Source organism: Culex pipiens, chromosome 3 (assembly GCF_016801865.2).
Source record: "Culex pipiens pallens isolate TS chromosome 3, TS_CPP_V2, whole genome shotgun sequence".
NCBI classification, from domain to species: domain Eukaryota; kingdom Metazoa; phylum Arthropoda; class Insecta; order Diptera; family Culicidae; genus Culex; species Culex pipiens.
This window is the reverse complement of record NC_068939.1, coordinates 19,206,354-19,220,019: the sequence shown is the minus strand read 5'-3', so window position 1 is coordinate 19,220,019 and position 13,666 is coordinate 19,206,354. Positions and strand designations below refer to the sequence as shown.

Sequence of the window (13,666 nt, the reverse complement as noted above, 5' to 3'; positions counted from 1 at the left end):
ACGGGGTTCACATGTGTACTTTTCCATCGGATTAAGGGCTTCCAATATGTTGGGGGGAAATACTCGGAGGTTTACAATTGCAAACCAGTGGGAGCTCATTTCAGGAATCATTCTGTTAAGCTAAAATCAAATTTCTTTCAAAGCAATTTTGACAGCCAACAAAAAAAACATTAAACATTAAACATTAAACATTAAACATTAAACATTAAACATTAAACATTAAACATTAAACATTAAACATTAAACATTAAACATTAAACATTAAACATTAAACATTAAACATTAAACATTAAACATTAAACATTAAACATTAAACATTAAACATTAAACATTAAACATTAAACATTAAACATTAAACATTAAACATTAAACATTAAACATTAAACATTAAACATTAAACATTAAACATTAAACATTAAACATTAAACATTAAACATTAAACATTAAACATTAAACATTAAACATTAAACATTAAACATTAAACATTAAACATTAAACATTAAACATTAAACATTAAACATTAAACATTAAACATTAAACATTAAACATTAAACATTAAACATTAAACATTAAACATTAAACATTAAACATTAAACATTAAACATTAAACATTAAACATTAAACATTAAACATTAAACATTAAACATTAAACATTAAACATTAAACATTAAACATTAAACATTAAACATTAAACATTAAACATTAAACATTAAACATTAAACATTAAACATTAAACATTAAACATTAAACATTAAACATTAAACATTAAACATTAAACATTAAACATTAAACATTAAACATTAAACATTAAACATTAAACATTAAACATTAAACATTAAACATTAAACATTAAACATTAAACATTAAACATTAAACATTAAACATTAAACCAGGGCTGCGGAGTCGGGTCATATTTCAAGCGACTCCGACTCCGACTCCGACTCCGGCTTTCTGAGTTAAGCCGACTCCGACTCCGACTCCGGCTCCGGCATCCACAAATTGTTGACTCCGGCTCCGACTCCGACTCCGGCCTACCAACTCTAGCCGACTCCGACTCCGACTCCGACTCCAGCTTTCTACAAATTGTTGACTCCGACTCCAACTCCGACTCCTACACCTAATATGTATTTTAAATATTTAAAACAATTGAATTAATCACATCACTCACTTTTCAGTTCATACCTGCGCGAATACTGTAAACCGGGGTGAAATTTATGTTCGGGGTGTTTTGCATTTTGCAATTGATAAATACGAATTATATATACCGTAAAACGGGGTGACTTTGATAGCCGGGGTGACTTTGATAAGTTTGCGATTTTTCCGGAAAATGAAGAGTACAATTGAAATACGTAAGGAATGGTTTAGAAACATACTGACCGTGGTAGAGAAGTGTTCAAAGTACCTCAAGAAGAACTTTTCATAAAATTTTGAAAAGTTTAAAAAGTTAGTTAAATATAGTTAAGAAAATGTTGATGAAAGTCATTATTTTAAACTTCTCAAAGTGTCATGATTTTCTCAATGAACATGATTTTTAATCGGAAAACGGAATGCATTTTCGGATTCTTTGGGCAATTTTCCACTAGAAGAAGGTTTAATAAGTTTGAAAATAATAAATAATATGTATTTTTGAAACACAATTAAAAAATATCTCCAAATTTATAGGCAATTTCAGTTTAACAAATTTCATGTAAAATGTTAAAACTTGTGATTCGTGCCTCGAATACAATATAAAATGCGATTTAAATCGATAATTTTATAAGCAAAACTAGTTTTAAAAAATTTCGCAATTCGCAATTTCGCAATTTTCAGTGTAAGAACGGGCCTTGACCGATCTTATGCACCAGGTTCCCGACGAACACGCACTGCCCTTACACCTACATCTCACCCTTGCTCTGAGTCAGTACGAGCAGCACGCTAGAACACGCTTTGAGTGTTCGTGCCAGGCATGCACACCTTCTTTTCCGGTTACGCATTTTAACTCGGCCGGGGGTGGTACATTACGTAGGGTTTGATGTAAGTATAAGCGCCTAACCATTTATAGTGTGCCTACCAACGTTCATTAAAGCAAAAACTGTTATATTTTTAGTTTGAATTCAAAAACTTATTGTTATTTTACTGTGTATTGTTTTCTCCTGAAATCTTTCCTAGTGTTGAGTCGTGTTTATCTGTTGCTATTTCTTCTGTCGCGGTGTTTTGTTACAATGTTTTGAACCTAAGCATGTTATTAAAAAGTTTACCAAAAGTACAATAACGTTGTGTGTGACTTTGATCATTCAATATATTGAGTAAGGACTCAAACCTTACTTGTTTGAAGAAAAGGGCGTAGATTAAAACAATAGACAATAAAGGAAAGCAAACTACATAAAGTTCGATACTGAAAGAATAATTGTATGTTGAAGGAAAGAAGAGTAAAAGCTGTATGAAGTAGATTAAAAATATAGGCAAAAATTTATGAAAAAAACTATCTGATAAAGGATAAATAATATCATATAAGCTTAGATAGCATTAATGACAACTTCAGGAGCCGATTGGGGTTGTTAGGGAAAACACATAGCAGTTAAAACTGGCAAATAAAGTAGAGGAGACTTGACAGATAAGTGAAACAGGACTAAAGTAGTTGGAGATAAGAAGAAGAGATACTCCGAGTTGCGATGTTCTAGGTACATCCACAACAGTTCGTTCAACATGCTGTGGATCAAAACAATACCTTCTACAATCACAAATTACTTCCCTTTCCCACATTGCCGCTTTATGATGTAGTCCATGCTCTGCAAAGAAAGGGATGTTAGTAAAATATAAACACTATAAAATATCGATACAGTTACTTTCGTGAACCTGAGTGACATCAGGGTTTCTAATGTTGTTGCTGTTGTCTCCAGTGTGATAATATCACTCCAAAGTGGTTGTCGTGGTGCAATCGTTCTCCAACCGCAGGCCCAGACACGACATGAAAATGGAAACAAACAAAAACAAAACAAAACAAAAAGATGCATTAGTATAAGAAAATAAGAGAAACGAAAGATCATGCAATCAAAATAAAATGGTGGATAGTAAACAGAAGCAGAATTAGAAAATCAGTTATACATAATAAAGAAATAGAAGATAGATAGTAGCTGAAAGTGGAAAGAAGAGAAACCCCGTATTGCGATGTATCAGGTACATCCACAACAGTTAACTCAACATGCTGTGAATCAAAACAATACCGTCTACAATCTTCCCTTCCCACATTGCGCATCCCTTTCTTTTGGCCGTCTCGACTCTGACCCTCGCTGGTCAAAGGTTTACGAGTTCGTTTCCACAGGCCACCAGCAAGGTCACGTGTTGTCATCATGATGACGAAACCAAGCCAACGTGGAGGTAAGAAAATGGGTAACTTGCAAGGAACCAGAGCAGCTGTTTTGACCAAGGTCTAGGTCAGCTAACAGCACTACGGGTGTAGTTCCGCTCCTTCCAGGATGTTCCTCACCGGGTGTCAACCGAAAAGGTATCATTTCACCCTTGGCCTGCCAAAACTAGTTTTAAAAAATTTCAGGCAAAATTCCGACTTTTTTACAATTTTACCTTAATTTTATATGTATTTTGTTAAAAAGCTGATAAAATTAGTTAACTAAATATAAACATTGATTTTTTTCTTAAAAACTATATCAGCTACTTTAGTGATGGTACATTTCACGTACAAATAAAGTTTGAACGTCTTAAATATGATTTTAACAAGAAAAACTATGACTATCAAAGTCACCCCGGAGTTTAAACTAAGAATTTTAAACGTAACTATTTTTCTAAACACTATTGAAAATACTTTTTTTTCCAAAATAGTGCATGGACTTTGTGTGGCCTACCCCAGTACATGTTTTAAAAATAATAATCATGAGAAAAACCTTACCTGTTGGAAAATATTCTAAAAAAAATTGAAATCCTATCAAAGTCACCCCGGTTTACGGTACAAACAGAATGGTATGGAACCACATTAAGCTTGGTAGATAAGTGTTCGTTGTTCTAAGTTAAATGTTTTCAGCGTTAATGAAACAAAAATCAAAAATATCTTCAGATTTCAACGCACTTTCAGCACACCAATTTTCAAAGTAAATTTGAATTTTGTTGTTTGAAAAATTTTAACTTTTCATTTGACTACTTTTAGTTAACATTCATTTTTCTTAAGTTAATTTACTAATTTTCATTTGTACTTTTTTTAATGAAATATTAAAAGAAAGTAGCCTTCATGATCAATTTGACATATCAAATAAATTTGCATACTTTTAGGCTGAAATTTTAAAGACTACACATCAAAGATACCCTGGTTTTGAAATAAACAATTTTCAAAGTAACTATTTTTTAAAGCTTTTTTGAATTTATTTGAGAAGACGTACATGGACATTGTGTGATCATGAGAAAATTCTAATATTTGGAAAATAAATAAAATTATTTCAATTATATCTCCCCGATTTAAGGCATATAAATAAACAAACTTGTTCAACGATATTATTTAAGGATCAAAACTTTAAGAGTTTTGTAGAGAAATTGTAAACATTGAGGTCTATCTATCTAATAAATATAATGATTATTTCAAAATTTGTTGCAACTTATTTTCGATATTTTTTGTCAGTTTGAATTTTTTTCAGCAAGACACTTTGATCTATTTTTATGTTCATAAAAAATGAGCATGTTGCGTTCCTAGTAGAATATTGGTATAATAGTTGGTAATGTTTTAAAAACATAATTAATTTTGTTAGATACTGATAGTGAACCTTTATTTTTCCTGTTCAAAAAAGTGATCTGCTTTAAAATTCCAAGACGTTTGCTAATTTTAATTGAAAGAATACATAAATACATGCAAAAAGAGGCAGTAAAGAATCATTTTAATATGTTTTAATTTTATGACTACACAGCGACAATTGTTTACTATTTTATGATTTATTCCAAACATTGACAAGAGAGGATTAACAGATTATCATTCAGTGATTTTAGTGAAATAACACAATAAGAGCTTTCCAATCACAATAAAAATGCTTCGAAAACATAATGATATCTGATAAATATCTTGAACCAAACAATAAATTTAATATAAAAATGTCAACGCAGTGCACGCAATTCAATAAATAAATTTAAAATATAAAAAAAATGATACTTAACGTGAATTATAACAAATTTTGAACAATAAATAGATTAAATTATATTAATTTTTTTGACAACTCCGACTCCAGCTCCGACTCCGGGTCTATCAGAAATTTACGACTCCGGCTCCGACTCCGACTCCAGCTCATAAAATTTAGACGACTCCGACTCCGACTCCGACTCCAGCTATTCGAGTTTTGACGACTCCGGCTCCGACTCCGACTCCAGGTCCCCAAAAAGACCCGACTCCACCGACTCCGGCTCCGACTCCGACTCCGACTCCACAGCCCTGCATTAAACATTAAACATTAAACATTAAACATTAAACATTAAACATTAAACATTAAACATTAAACATTAAACATTAAACATTAAACATTAAACATTAAACATTAAACATTAAACATTAAACATTAAACATTAAACATTAAACATTAAACATTAAACATTAAACATTAAACATTAAACATTAAACATTAAACATTAAACATTAAACATTAAACATTAAACATTAAACATTAAACATTAAACATTAAACATTAAACATTAAACATTAAACATTAAACATTAAACATTAAACATTAAACATTAAACATTAAACATTAAACATTAAACATTAAACATTAAACATTAAACATTAAACATTAAACATTAAACATTAAACATTAAACATTAAACATTAAACATTAAACATTAAACATTAAACATTAAACATTAAACATTAAACATTAAACATTAAACATTAAACATTAAACATTAAACATTAAACATTAAACATTAAACATTAAACATTAAACATTAAACATTAAACATTAAACATTAAACATTAAACATTAAACATTAAACATTAAACATTAAACATTAAACATTAAACATTAAACATTAAACATTAAACATTAAACATTAAACATTAAACATTGATATTGGAAAATACTAGGCCAATAACATTTTTTTTTATTTATAACACGTTTCGTTATTCGCCGTTATGATTTTTTTGTTATTGTATTGTTATTGTAATAACAAACTAATAACATTTTAAATTATTCTTCGAACAAATCTTTGTTATTATTTTTTGTTTTTTTAACAACTAATCCGATCATTCCAATAACAGTTGGAGTTATTCTTCCATAACAAAAAATGTTATTCCCAAGTTGTTTTGGCTTTCAGTCAATGTCAGATCAATAACAAATTTTGTTATAATAACATAAACTGTTATTAAACTCTTATGCAAAAATGGATTTTGCAAGAATATTCCATAACACTTTCTGTTATTTTAACAGTATTTGTTATTGAAATGGCATGAATTTAGTTATTACCGTCTGTTCGGGTAAACATTAAACATTAAACTTGCTGTGGTATGGTTTATGATTAAACACGAAGAACAAAATTTCGTTTCTCTCCAAACTTTTACAATAATCCAAGCCAATAACAGCAAAACTCAGTTGATATTGCCTCCGGGACTAGAAATCCGATCCATCGCAGCAGCACAGCCTTGTGGTGATGAGAAATCTATGTCCCGCAGTAATGAAATTTCTATATTTTGTTCGCCTTGCCCCCCGGGGCGGTTATTTTTTCCTTCCAACAAATTGGAATTTTTTGGTTCCGACGTATCGGTTGCTTTTCCAGGACAGCAAGAAACTGCGAGATTGCTTACATCTGTGGCAGTTTTGTCCATGACCAAACTTATTAAAACTTTTGTAAGCAAAAAACCATACTAAAAATTCTCGGATCAGACTCGTACTTGTCAATTTTGTTTTTTTTTTTTAATGTTCGCTTCCCTAAAATCAACTCCGGGCCCTCGAAAATGGCAAACAATTTCCTGGCTGTCATCGTCTCGAAGATCAAACGAATGTCCGGCAGGCAATGACGTTGGAAATTGAATTATGCAGCTTCTTCGCTTTTGGCTCACCATTATGGTTCCACTGCTGGTATCTTATTGATTGGTTGCGGAAATTTTATTCCATCAGCTTCCGCCCGAAGAACGACGATGCCTAATTTTGGAAACCACACTGTGGAATCCTGCTGCCAAACTAGTATGTTATGAAACAGGTTGTAAGATTTTTATTTTTGATAAATAAAAAGAGTACTGAAAAAATAAAGTTTTGCCACAAGTTCCCTACAACCCGGGCAGACGGTAATAACAAGACTCATGCCATTTCAATAACAAATACTGTTAAAATAACAAAAAAATGTTATGGAATCTTCTCAAAAAATCAATTTTTGAATAAGCGTTCAATAACAGCTTATGTTATCATAACAAAATTTATTATAGGTCTGATATTGGTTGAAAGCCAAAACAACTTTGGAATAACATTTTTTGTTATGTTATGTCACTGAGATGATCGGATTAGTTGTTAAAATAACAAAAAATAATAACGAAGATTTGTTCGAAGAATAACTAAAAATGTAATTAGTCTGTTATTAAAATAACAATCCAATAACAAAAAAATCACAACGACGAATAAAAAATCTTGTTATAAATAACATAAAATGTTATTGGCCAAGTATTTTCAAATGTAAAAAAATGTTATTCCTAAGTTATTTCCGTCTGCTCGGGAACATTTTTTACAATTTAGCAATTCTCCTCGAATTCTGTAAATGAAATTTACTTTTATTCTTTTATTTGGTTAAAATTTTTGAGGGCCTTCCCGAGCAGACGGATATATCTTGAGAATAACATTTTTTGATTTTTGAAAATACTAGGCCAATAACATTTTATGTTATTTATAACAAGATTTTTATTCGTTGTTATGATTTTTTGTTAGTCTTCGAACAAATCGTTGTTATTATTTTTTGGTATTTTAACAACTAATCCGATCATCCCAATAACAGTTGTAGGTATTCTTCCATAACGAAAAATGTTATTCCAAAGTTGTTTTGGCTTTCAATCAATATCAGACCAATAACAAATTTTGCTATGATAACATGAACTGTTATTAAACTCTTATTCAAAAAATGATTTTTCAAGAAGGTTCCATAACATTTTCTGTTATTTTAACAGTATTTGTTATTGAAATGGCATGAATCTTGTTATTCCCGGGCAGACGGTAATAACAAAATTCATGCCATTTCAATAACAAATACTGTTAAAATAACAGAAAGTGCACCTCCGTGTACGCACGAGTGCAAGCAGCAGTCAAGTGCTCAGTGCTCCATCGTTTTTTTCGAAATTTTTCGCCGTAATTTACCGTGATTAGCCGCGAGTTTGCTCCAACAGCATGCCAAGGGCCGGCCGTGGCCGTGGCAGTTCGAGTGCGGCCTCGAAAAACCCGCGAAGTTCGTCTACCGGCCGTGTGCAAAAAGGTAAACAAACCAACGCCGCGTCGTCCGCCATCGCGCCGGGGAGTGTGTGCGCCAAAGGATTTGACCCCAAGTTATTACACCCTAATTACCGTGTCCAGGGCCGCAGCCCTATAAGGCTCCGTTCAGCTACTTCCGGCAATCCGTCGACCGATGGCGCTTCAACATCCGCCAACATTCCCACCAGTAACAAGTTCGCGAGACTGAGTGACGAGGAAAGCAGCTACAACAACACCGACGGTAGCACTACCGACGACGACGACGACGATGGTCGTACACGGAAGAAAGTGATTTCGCCAAAAAAAGTAATTACTCCAAAGGAACGACGACCACCACCAATTTTCGTTTTGGACACGTTGGCGGACGATGTTGACGAGCAGCTGGAAGGCCTCGTGTACTGCCTCAAAATAGGTAAATCGTCAGTGCAAGTGTTCACGTTTGACCAAAAGAACTTCGACCTGGTTGTGGAGAAATTGAAGCGTAAAAGCTTCAAGTTCTACACATTCGACCCCGCGCAGAAGACAGCTGTTAAGGTCGTCTTGCAGGGGTATCAAGACCGCCCGATCTCCGTCCTCAAGGAGCACCTCTCGGGTGTCGGAATAACGCCGCGAGACATAAAAGTCCTCTCGCGGAAGACAACCGTCACGGGTACACACACACTGTACCTGTTGTACTTCGACCGCGGCACCGTCAAAATTCAAGACCTGCGGCGGACTAAGGCGTTGGACGGTTTTTGGGTAAACTGGCGGTTTTACTCCAAAAATCCGACGGACGCAGCGCAATGCCACCGTTGCCAGAAATTCGGCCACGGCTCGCGGAACTGCAACCTCCAGCCCCGCTGCGTGAAGTGCGGTGAGTCACACCTCTCGGAGGTGTGCGCACTGCCACGAAAGGCGGACTTGGGGGAAAACGCAGAACAAACCAAGCCGCGCGTAAAGTGCGCGAACTGCGGCGGTAACCATACCGGTAATTACCGCGGATGCGTCGCGCGGAAGTCCTACCTCGAGGAGCAGGAAAAGAGGAAGAAGAAAGCAGCAGCGTCCCATCCTCCTCAGCGAAGTACGAGCGCAGCCGTTCCTGCAGCTGGCCAGCGTACGGTTCCAGCGGACAACCCAGCGTTCCCTCCTGGATGGGGGCGGTCGTTTGCAAGCGTGGTCGCTGCCGGTAGCGGCGATGCGACCCAGCAAGGAGTCACCGGGGAAGATCTCTTTACCCTGCCGGAGTTCTTTGCTCTCGCGGGGGAGATGATGACGCGGTTTCGGACCTGCCGTAACAAGGCGGAGCAATTTCTGGCCCTCGGGGAGCTGATGATTAAGCACATCTATAAAGGATAAAAAATTGTGATCTAGTTTTAAGCTTTCTCTATTTCTATCCCCTTTCCCCTGCAATTTTAGTAAGTTTTTTTTTTCTTTATTTTTCTTACTCTTGGCAACACCCTTATTAACTAGCAATAACTGTTCCAAAATGGATTATGATGTAACACACAGCTGAAAGGAACTCCAAAACTCTGTTTTGTACCTCAAAAGAACTTATTGTATCTGATTATTCACCAATAAAACCGAATTTGAATTTGAATTTGAATAACAGAAAGTGTTATGGAATCTTCTTGAAATATCCATTTTTGCATAAGGATTTAATAACAGTTTATGTTATCATAACAAAATTTGTTATTGGTCTGATATTGATTGAATGCCAAAACAACTTTGGAATAACATTTTTTGTTATGTAAGAATACCTCCAACTGTTATTGGGATGATCGGATTAGTTGTTAAAATAACAAAAAATAATAACAAAGATTTGTTCGAAAAATAACTGCAAATGTTATTAGTCTGTTATTACAATAACAACCAAATAACAAAAAAATCATAACGACGAATAACAAATGTTGTTATAAATAACGTTAAATGTTATTGGCCTAGTATTTTCAACTATCAAAAAAATTTATTCCCAAGTTATTTCCGTCAGCTCGGGTTACCGGCTGCCCGGATTAGTTATGACCAAAAAAGCCATTTTGTGTCAATGGTTCACCCATAAAAGTAGCTATACAATTTTGGCAGCTGTCCATACAAAAAATGTACGTAATTATTCAAAAATCTGTATCTTTCAAAGGAACTATCAGATCGGTTTGATGTTTTCAGAAAAAAAGAAAAAATGTACACGAAACATTTTTTTTGCCGATTTATAAATTAACTTTTAAACAACAATTGTATTTCCCAAAATATTTTTTTATAATTCATTAGGGGACAAAATCCCTATTTTTTAGCAAAAGTGCAGTACGGGTAAAACGTAGGCAACGTGTTATGATTGTTTTGATAAATTCCGTTTTTTTTTAAAGAAATAGAAATGTTGTAAATTGATTTTTTTTTGCAGTTTTTAACGAAAAAATAAAGTTCTTTAGTGAATAACGTGCATCGTTTTTTTTTAATGTGGCCGCCTAATGTTTGATTTAAGCTTGAAAAAATAGCTTTTCAATTTTTTCAAATATTGCCCATAAGTGACCATTTCTGTTGCCAAAAATCCTGACTTTAACATTTCAAGCATGATTTTCAAAAAAATTAGGTGAAAAGTAAAACAAAATGCTTTATACATCATTACAGTGATGCAACTATCAAAAATTTTCTAATTTCCCTTAAACCGGGTGACATTAAAAGGGTTTGAATTTATTTTTGGAATATTATCCAACTGGTAAGGTTTTTCTCAAGATTATTATTTTTCAAAACATGTACTGGCGTAGGCCACACAATGTCCATGCACCATCTTTGAAAAAAAGTTTTTACAATAGTGTTAAAAAAAATTACGTTAAAAATTATTATTTTGAATTCCGGGCTGACTTTGATAGTCATAGTTTTTCTTGTAAAAATAAGATTTAAGTTGTTCAAACTTTATGTTTACGTCAAATGTACCACCGTTATGGTTGCTAATATAGTTTTCAAGGAAAAAAATCAATGTTTATATTTAGTTAACAAAGTTTATCAGCTTTTAAACCGAAAACATATAATTTGAAGGTGAATTTGGTAATAAGTCAAAAGTTTGCATAACATTCGTTAAAACTTGTTTTGTTTATACATTTTTGATTAATATTGCATTTTCAACTGTATCAAAAGCACAAATCAATAGTTTTCACAACATATGATTTTTTGTTCATTAAAAAAATGCATATAAATCTGGAGATTTTTTTCCAGTTATGGTTCAAAAACACATAAAAAAGTAAAAACTTGAAAAGTAACTTTCAATGGCCAAACTTCCCGTACTATTAAAAAAAATCTTCATTCAAAAAATTAAAAAAAATTGGGAATTGCATTTTTGTGAAAAAAAAGTTCATTTTAAAATCGGCATAACCAAATTTTCGTGTGTCTATTTTTTTCTGAATAGTCCTCCTCAATACCTACAACTTCACCAAAACACTAAATCGATCTAAAATGTCTTCATTTTCGAATATTTACGTAGGTTGTTGAAAATTTTGCAAATTTGGAAGGTTTAATATTACATGTTTTTTATGTTATTTACCAATTATAATTGAACTTAATGATCCGCTTTTACCTTCATTTGAAAGCTTTTCTTGCGATCTTTCGTATGCTGTATCAAACAACTGCAAATTTTAACTTTTATCACAGAGAACAGATGTATATCAATGAACAAACAGCATTGAAAAACGTGTGTAAAAATTCAAACCAAAATACGTTGAAAAGAGCTAGGGTGTGCACCATCCGCCTAGATAGCGCCACTTCCAAAATCATGATGGCCTACAGTAGCAGAACGTTGGACCATCTAATCACTACATAAAACATTCCGTACGAACGACATCAGACCAATGTCTGACTGTCCTTCATCAGAGGGTTGAAATTTTACGCGCCAAAGAAGGTAAACAAAACGAAATCGGACCTAACATGTGCAAAGGGACTTTTTTTTTCATAACTTATTTTTATTAGGTCCTTTTAGGTGCTGTTACCAGGTTAGGACCGAGGATCAATAGTACAAAAAATAATAAAAGAAAAGAAGAAAAAAACCGTAACTGAATTAGATGATCATTTGCTCGTGCCATGTGTCAGCAAGTGTGCGATCACATCAATCTGTTCCTCGGGTGTCTTGCACTGCCTCAAGCGTACTCGGTATTCTCGGTAAATGGCCCACAGCTCCGACTCGCTGTACAGCTTCCGTTCGCCTTGTTGCTCCTTCGGGGTTGCACCGGCGCCGGCGCCAGTATCTTCTCGACTTCTTCCTGCGGGACGAGGATGTTTATTTTCCGGTTCAACGGACGGCACCGCTCCAGGTAGCGGAGGAAAATCCGCCGCGGTAAACGCGGCTCCTGCCGGAGTTTGTTTGTCCTTCTTCCATGCTGGCGGCTTCGGTGTGGACACCTGCTGCCTCGACTGGATGAACTGCGCACGTTTGGGACAGCTGCGGTCCAGACCCTCGTGAGATCCAGAGCAGTTGACACACTTCTTGGCTTCCGTTTCTTCTGCTTTGCACTTTTCCGTGCTGTGGGCACCCCCACAGCTGCTGCACCTGGGCTTGAGATGGCAGTTACTGGTTCCGTGACCGAACTGCAAGCAGTTCTTGCACTGGGTCACGTGCGGTTCTTTGTTCCGGTAGGCCACCCACCGGACGACGACTGGTCCCACTTTCTTTACCTTGCTACTCAACTCCTTCAGACTGGTGTGACCCTTGGGGAAGAGCACGATGAAAGGCGTCTCATCGATGGCGGGAAGCTGCTGCTTCCGCCTGATAGCGTGTACTGTCAAGACGTCCAGCTGATGTTCCGTCTTGAGCAGCTCCTTGACGTAATCCGGTTCCGCGTTCGGGAGACCTCGCATTACTACCCGGTGCGGTCTCGCACTGCGCTTTCCGTGCGTGTAGAACTGCACCTTGTTCTTCTTCAGGTGGGCTTGCACCGTGTCGAAGTCGTCGCTCGAGAAGCACGTAATTTTGGTGCCGTACCGCGTCAGTTTGTGTTCCGGCTGGACATCACATGTCGACATCACCTTCGCAAGGCGGGCGAAGCTCGTTTCTTTCACCACCAGCGGCGGCTGCTTCTTTTCCCCGGCTGACTTGCCGGGTGCTGTTACCACAGGGGTGGTTTTTTCTGCTGCTGGATTCGCATTGTTATTGTTGTTGCTCTTCTTCGCTAGCGGGCTGAACTTGTTGTTGCTGAGCAGTTTCTCCACTTCCTGGCCATCGCCGACGTTGATCTCCTCGTTAGCCTTCCTGCGCCGAACCTTGATCACGGGACGAAATTCGCCCCCGTCCTCTCCTC

At 35.4% G+C, this 13,666-nt stretch overlaps 1 protein-coding gene across 3 annotated transcripts in view; it reads left to right on the top strand.

Moving 5' to 3' along the window:
* Positions 1–13,666, top strand: part of LOC120429044 (RING finger protein nhl-1) — a 90,679-nt gene that overhangs the window by 75,392 nt on the left and 1,621 nt on the right. The gene's annotated exons all lie outside the window — the stretch shown is intronic.